The sequence below is a fragment of the Halichoerus grypus genome, chromosome 15 (assembly GCF_964656455.1).
Source record: "Halichoerus grypus chromosome 15, mHalGry1.hap1.1, whole genome shotgun sequence".
NCBI classification, from domain to species: Eukaryota; Metazoa; Chordata; class Mammalia; order Carnivora; family Phocidae; genus Halichoerus; species Halichoerus grypus.
In genome coordinates, this window is record NC_135726.1 from 60707749 (window position 1) to 60713748 (window position 6000).

Below are 6000 nucleotides of genomic sequence, written 5' to 3' on the forward strand. Positions count from 1 at the left end.
CCTTATCAGATATATGATTTGCCAATATATTCTCCTATTCTATTGGTTGGTTTTTCAGTGTGTTTGTAATGAATACCCTTTGATGTACAAACATTTTAAATTTTGATGAAGTCCAATTTATCTTTTTTAAAATTTATTTTAGAGAGGGAGGGGGAGGGACAGAGGGAGAGGGAGAGAGAGAATCTTAAGCAGGCTCTCCGCCCAGTGTGGAGCCTGACATGGGGCTCGATCTCACAACTCTGAGATCATGACCTACTCCAAAATCAAGAGTCAGACACTTAACCAACTAAGCCACCCAGGTGCCCCCAGTGTATCTATTTTTTTAAATTTTGTTACTTACCTTTTGGTGTCACAAATCCAAGGTCGTATCAAAGGTCACTGAGATTTATCCTTATGTTTTCTTCTAAGAATTTTATGGTTTTAGCTCTTATATTTATGTTGTTGATTCATTTTGAGTTAATTTTTTGTTTTTAAAACTTTTTTTAATGATTTTATTTATTGGAGAGGGAGTGTGAGAGAGAGCATGAGCAGGGGGGAGAGGGAGAAGCAGGCTCCCTGCTGAGCAGGGAGCCCAACACGGGGCTCAATCCCAGGACCCCAGGATCATGACCCGAGCCAAAGGCAGATGCTTAACTGACTGAGCCACCCAGGCGCCCCTAGTTAATTTTTTGTATATGGTGTGAGTTAGGGGTACAACTTCATTATTTTGCATGAGGATATCCAGTTGTCTCAGCACCATCTTTTGAAGATTCAACACCAATTGGATGGCATTGACACCCTTGTAAAAAATCAATTAGCAATAGTTGTATAGGTTTTGTATAGGTTTATTTCTGGATTTTCAAATCTATTCCATTGGTGTATATGTCTATCTGTATGCCACTATCACACTGTTTTGATTACTACAGCTTTGTGGTAAGTTTTGAAATCAGAAAGTGTGAGTGCTCCAACTTTCTTTTTTTTTTTTTTTTAAGATTTTATTTATTTGACAGAGAGAGACACAGTGAGAGACAGAACACAAGCAGGGGGAGAGGGAGAAGCAGGCTTCCTGCTGTGCAGGGAGCCCGACGTGGGGCTCGATCCCAGGACCCTGGGATCATGACCCGAGCCGAAGGCAGACGCCCAGCAACTGAGCCACCCAGGTGCCCCGCTCCAACTTTGTTCTTTTTCAGGTTTGTTTTGGCTGTTCGGGTCCCTTTGCAGTTTCATATGAATTTGAGGATCAGCTTTTTTCATTTCTGCAAAAGAAGGCTGTTGGAATTTTGATGAGGATTGCATTGAATCTGTAGTTTTGGGTAGCATTGACATTTTAACAACATTAAGTCTACCTATCCATTAATATGGGATGACTTTCCACTTATTTATTTATTTATTTATTTATTTATTTTATTTTTAGTTTCTCTCAGTAATGTTTTCTAGTTTTCAGTGTACACGTATTTCATCTCTTTGCTTCAATGTATTCTTATAGCTATTTTATTCTTTTAGATGTTATTGTAAATATAGCTTTCTTAATTTCCTTTTCAGATTGTACATTGTTGGTATATAGGAGAACACACAGATTTTTATGTGTTGATCCTGTACCCTACAACTTTGCTAAATTTGTTTATTAGCTCCAGTAGCTTTCTTATGGATTCTTTGGGATTTTCACGTCATTTGTGTATAGAGATAGTTTTACTTCCTCCTTTCCAATCAGGATGCCTTTTATTTCTGTTTCTTACCTGATTTCTCTGGCAAGAACTTCCAGTACAACATCAAATAGCAGTGATGAAAGTGAGCATCCTTGCTTCATTCCTTATCTTAGTGGGTAAGCTTTCTGTCTTTCACCATTAAGTACAATGTTAGCTACAGATTTTTCACAGATGCCCTTTATCATGTTGAAGAAATTTCCTTATATTGCTAGTTCTCTGAGAGTTTTTGTCATGAAAAGGTGTTGGATTTCCTTTGACCTTCTTGCTTCTCTCTTCTAAGAATGCTTGTGATTCCATTTAGGACCCACATGAATAGTCCACAATAATATCCCCATTCTCAGATCCTTAATCTAATCACATCTGTAACATCTTTGTGTGTGTGTGTGACATCTCTCTTGCCAAATAAAGTAACATACTCACAGATTCAGGGATTCAGTTGTGAGCATCTTGAAAAGGGGGGAGGGGGCGGGGGGAGGGCTTGATTATGCTGACCAGGAAGGAGAAGCTGAATTGAAGGACCTGAAAGCAACAGTGGGAAAGTAGAATGGGTCAGATGTGGAGGCTCGGCTCGAGGAGGGTGGGAGACAGCTAATTCTCAGGAGTCATATGAGAGGCAGTTTGGGTCTAGAAGATGGTAGGAATGAGATACAGCTTTGGACTTAGACGCACTGGTCAAGCACCAGCCTAACCCAGCCCCGAAGTCATTCCCATACCTAGCTCACACTCTGTATGCCTGCAGGAACCTGCCATGGTGGAGTCATATCAACCCAGGTGAGCAGCTAGGGCTCCTTGCAATGTTCCAGCTGGATGACCACACAGGAGTCCAGTTACCCCTACTGGAGTTCCACAACAGGTCACAGGGCAAGCATGACAGATGTGACTGGAAATAAAATGGAACCTCACAAGATAAAACATCCAAGAAAAATTTTGCAAAAATAACATTATACATTAAACAATGACCATGAAAGTATGGAGTGCTTGGCAAGGAACAGTCTCTGGAACCTCCTACTGGAGTCAGGGGAGTAAAACCCAGATGCAGAAGGGCCTTGGTCCCAATGGGCTCAACAGGCAGACCCACTGGACAGAGTTGGAAAGACATTTACCAACAAGATCATGGTCAGCAAGCGAAGCCTGGTGCCCAGCCCCAAGTCCAAAAACACCCCCACAGGGAACCCAAGAATGTCCTTAGAGTCACATCATGGACCAGGCCCCTCTGGCCCCTCAAGGGCCCCTACTCCTCCTGAGAGAAGCCACAGCAATGTCATCAAAGGTCACCAAACCCTGCAACAACGGCATGTGGGCAGTTGACTATGGTGTAAGTTCTGGGTGTGTGATCCAGGCCTCTAGTCCTTGTCTTAACAGCCACCTCCCTGATACTCCCCCTGGAATCTCTCCCCAGTACACTCAATGAATTCCCCCAGGACTCCACATCTGAGACACACTAGGGCTTGATCCCATGCTGGGCCCCCTATGCTGGCCCTAATAGGTTTTGGACAGTCCTTCTATCAAATCCTGGGGCCCTGCCTCATCTGTTCCAATGTTTTGTTTTGTTTTTTTCCCCAGGCTTCTTAGAGATCCCTCTGCACATAGCAGCCACAGGGATTGTAGGCAAAAGGCAATTGGTATCCGCAAATCTATGTGAAGCCAAGCCTCCTTCCAACTGCATCTGTGATCATTACCCTTAATCTCCATTCTGGGCCCAATTTCACTTAGCTCTCCAGTCCTAACCTCAGTGTCCCTTCCCTCCATCCAGTGGTCGTCTGTAACCAAGGCCCTTAGATCCTACTTCCTAAATCTGGTCCCCAGGCCTTACCCTGGCCCAAGCCCTCAGCCCATCACTCCTTGGACACTTCCAGCCAGACCTTTCTCAAGAACACCAGATCCGGGGCACCTGGGTGGCTCAGCTGTTAAGCGTCCCAAGGTCCTGGGATCGAGCCCCACGTCAAGGTCCCTGCTCCGCGGGAAGCCCGCTTCTCCCTCTCCCACTCCCACTGCTTGTGTTCCCGCTCTCGCTGTGTCTCTCTCTGTCAAATAAATGAATGAAATCTTAAAAAAAAAAAAAACAAAAAAAACACCAGATCTCTGAGTCTTGCCCACATCACCTTTCCACTCAGATGTCTCCAGGCAACTCAGACACAATCCCAACTCCTGCTTTTCCTTTGGGACCTGCTCCTCTTTCCCCTTTCCCATTTCTCTGGAAGGCAGTTCCATTCTTTCAACTGCTCAGGCTAAAAACCTGGAGTCCTTCTGGACCTCTCATCTCTTTCTCACCCCTCTTTGATCCATCAGCAAATCCAGATGGCTCTGCCTGCAGAAGAGATCCAGAATCTGACTACTTCTCCTACATCTTTTGCCACCACCACCCTAGTCCATGCTGCCACCATCGCTTGCCTCCATAATTGCAAGTGCCTCCTTCCTCTGTCCTCACCCACCTCCACCTCCATCTGGTCCCCCATCACTTCTGCACATGGAAACTAAAGGTATGCTGCTCAAATTAGATCAGGTCCCTCCTCTGTTCACAGATCTTCTCAGCTCATGGGGCCCTCAGAATAAAGGCCTAGCATGAAACCTCCCCTGGAGCTTTCTGGTCCCACCAGAAGTAATGGACTTCAAGTTTCCCTAATGCCTTCCTCTCTGGATGGCCTCCAAGGCTTTGCACATGCAGGTCCCTCTGCCTGGAACAACTTCCATGCTTCATTCCAAGACCGCTAAAAATGGGGTGCGCACACCCACTGTCCCAGCCTGGAGGGAAAAAGATGACCCCAGGCAGGACGCCCTCAGTTTCGCTCTTAGGACATTGGGGCTTGGAATCCCGTTAGGCGGAGCTTGGGAGACCTTCCCTTACCCATGCCAAGTCCACCAGTGCTGTCTCGGACGGGGACCCGGCGGAATGGGCCCAGTCTGGCCTAGGGCCTGGTCCTTTCTGACAATGCCGCTGGCGAGCCTCAGACGTGCCTTAGGCCAACCTACCCGCCGGACCTCAATTCCCGACATCCCTCGCGGTGCCGCTTGGTCTTCGTCATGGTGACACGGAACCTCGGTCCCCGCGGAAATAGGATTTACGGTGTGAACTACACTACCCAGAAGACGCTGCGCTGCGCGGGGCATATCCGTGCGCACCGCGCCGGGCAAGGGCGGAACTTCCGGCGTCGCCCTGAGGTTTTTCTCTTGACTTGCTGTGCGCCGGCTCGGAGGCCCTGAAACCTGGGTTGGGGACGCGTTCTGGAAACTACAGGGCGTCAGCATCCAGGGCTCGAGGTGCTCGAAGTGTGGAAGGTGGGGGCGGCTCTTTTCTGGGCCTCTGCGCCTGCGGGCGGGGCCTACGAGCTAACCATCCCCAACTCCTCGAGCCTCGTTTTCTCGGAAATAGAACGGACCGCCCTCGGGGATGTCCGCCGGGATTTCCGCTAGAGCCCGTCCAACCCGGTGACCTGACCAGGAGAGGCGCCTTGGGCGTGTTTCCACCACACTGAGCGGGAGACCGAGGCTCGGAGGGCTGGCTGCCCGCAGCGGTCCATTCCTGACGGGCGCGCGCGCGGCTTCTCCTCGGACCCTAGCGGGTTACCATGGGAACAGCGGCGCTACCGGAAGTCTTTGGAGAGTGAAGGGTCCTGCTTACAGAAGCCGGGCAGTACCCCTAACCCCAAGCTCCTGGAGCCCCAGCGTTAGTGAATGAGTGAGTGTGCCGTGGGATTCCTGCCGTTTCCATTTCTTTGTCTGGGATGATGGGAGTCACTCTCATTTTGTGCCTTTGTGTCCCACATTACTGGTCAGTGTGCTGCCAAAAAGAGGGGGAGGGGCTCGAAAGGGTTTTTCATGCTTGGAGACAGAGACTTGCAGAGGCTTGTTTGTGAGCTTGAACTGGGAGCCCTCAGGGAACCCGAAATCCTTCTTACATCTTGTGAGGAAAGAGAACCTGATAGGAGAATTCAGGCTGCAGCTTAGGCTTTCTTTAAGGACACTCAACGCTGGCCCTTTATTCTTACTCTGCTGTTAACTGGTTTCTTTGGCTGGTGTGTGAACAGACTGAGGGGCCAGGGCAAAAGCAGGGCGGCCAGAGAGGAGGCTTCAGCAATAGTCCAGGCATGTAATGAGCCCTAGACCAGGGAGGGAGCTCTGGGTCAGACTTGGAAGATGGTGGACCCAGGGAGGACAGATTGTGAGAGCATGTGACAGGGAAGGGTCCAGGGAGGTTCCGCACACTCCTGAGGCTCCCCAGTGGGACTGCAGGCCTTGTAGGCATGCTGCTATAGAATGATGGTTCAATCTACTGCAAGTGCAGGGGTTAGGATGTGTTATCCGCAGTGATAGTGGA

The 6000-nt window shown here is 48.7% G+C and overlaps 1 long non-coding RNA gene across 1 annotated transcript; it reads right to left on the reverse strand.

Annotated features, from left to right (window-relative positions):
- Positions 1-817: 817 nt before the first annotated feature.
- On the reverse strand, positions 818-4728 carry LOC118527866 (uncharacterized). The gene is made up of 4 exons (XR_004913323.2): positions 4531-4728; positions 2399-2565; positions 2106-2204; positions 818-1248 (listed from the first exon to the last, which is right to left on the reverse strand). It is a non-coding gene; the product is annotated as an uncharacterized LOC118527866 (long non-coding RNA).
- Positions 4729-6000: the final 1272 nt, after the last annotated feature.